Raw genomic sequence first — 241 nt, 5'->3', positions numbered from 1 at the left:
CCGGAGTTCTGCTCCTGTGCGCTCCTGCAGGAAATGAGCCCTGCAAGAGACTAACAGAGGTTGCCAGTTGCCTGCCTCTGCGTAGTGACCCTGCATAGTGACACATGGAGGAGATACAAGAACGCGTGGGCAATCAGTGGAATTGCTGAGCAGTCGGGTTAGTACGGATAAAAGGAAGTCCTTCTTCACCCAAAGAGTGATTGGCACATGGAATTCACTGCCACAGGAGGTGGCGGCGGCT

This window comes from Gekko japonicus, unplaced genomic scaffold (genome assembly GCF_001447785.1).
Source record: "Gekko japonicus isolate JY-2015 unplaced genomic scaffold, Gekko_japonicus_V1.1 scaffold2029, whole genome shotgun sequence".
NCBI classification, from domain to species: Eukaryota; Metazoa; Chordata; class Lepidosauria; order Squamata; family Gekkonidae; genus Gekko; species Gekko japonicus.
Note: the sequence above shows the minus strand (reverse complement) of the source record.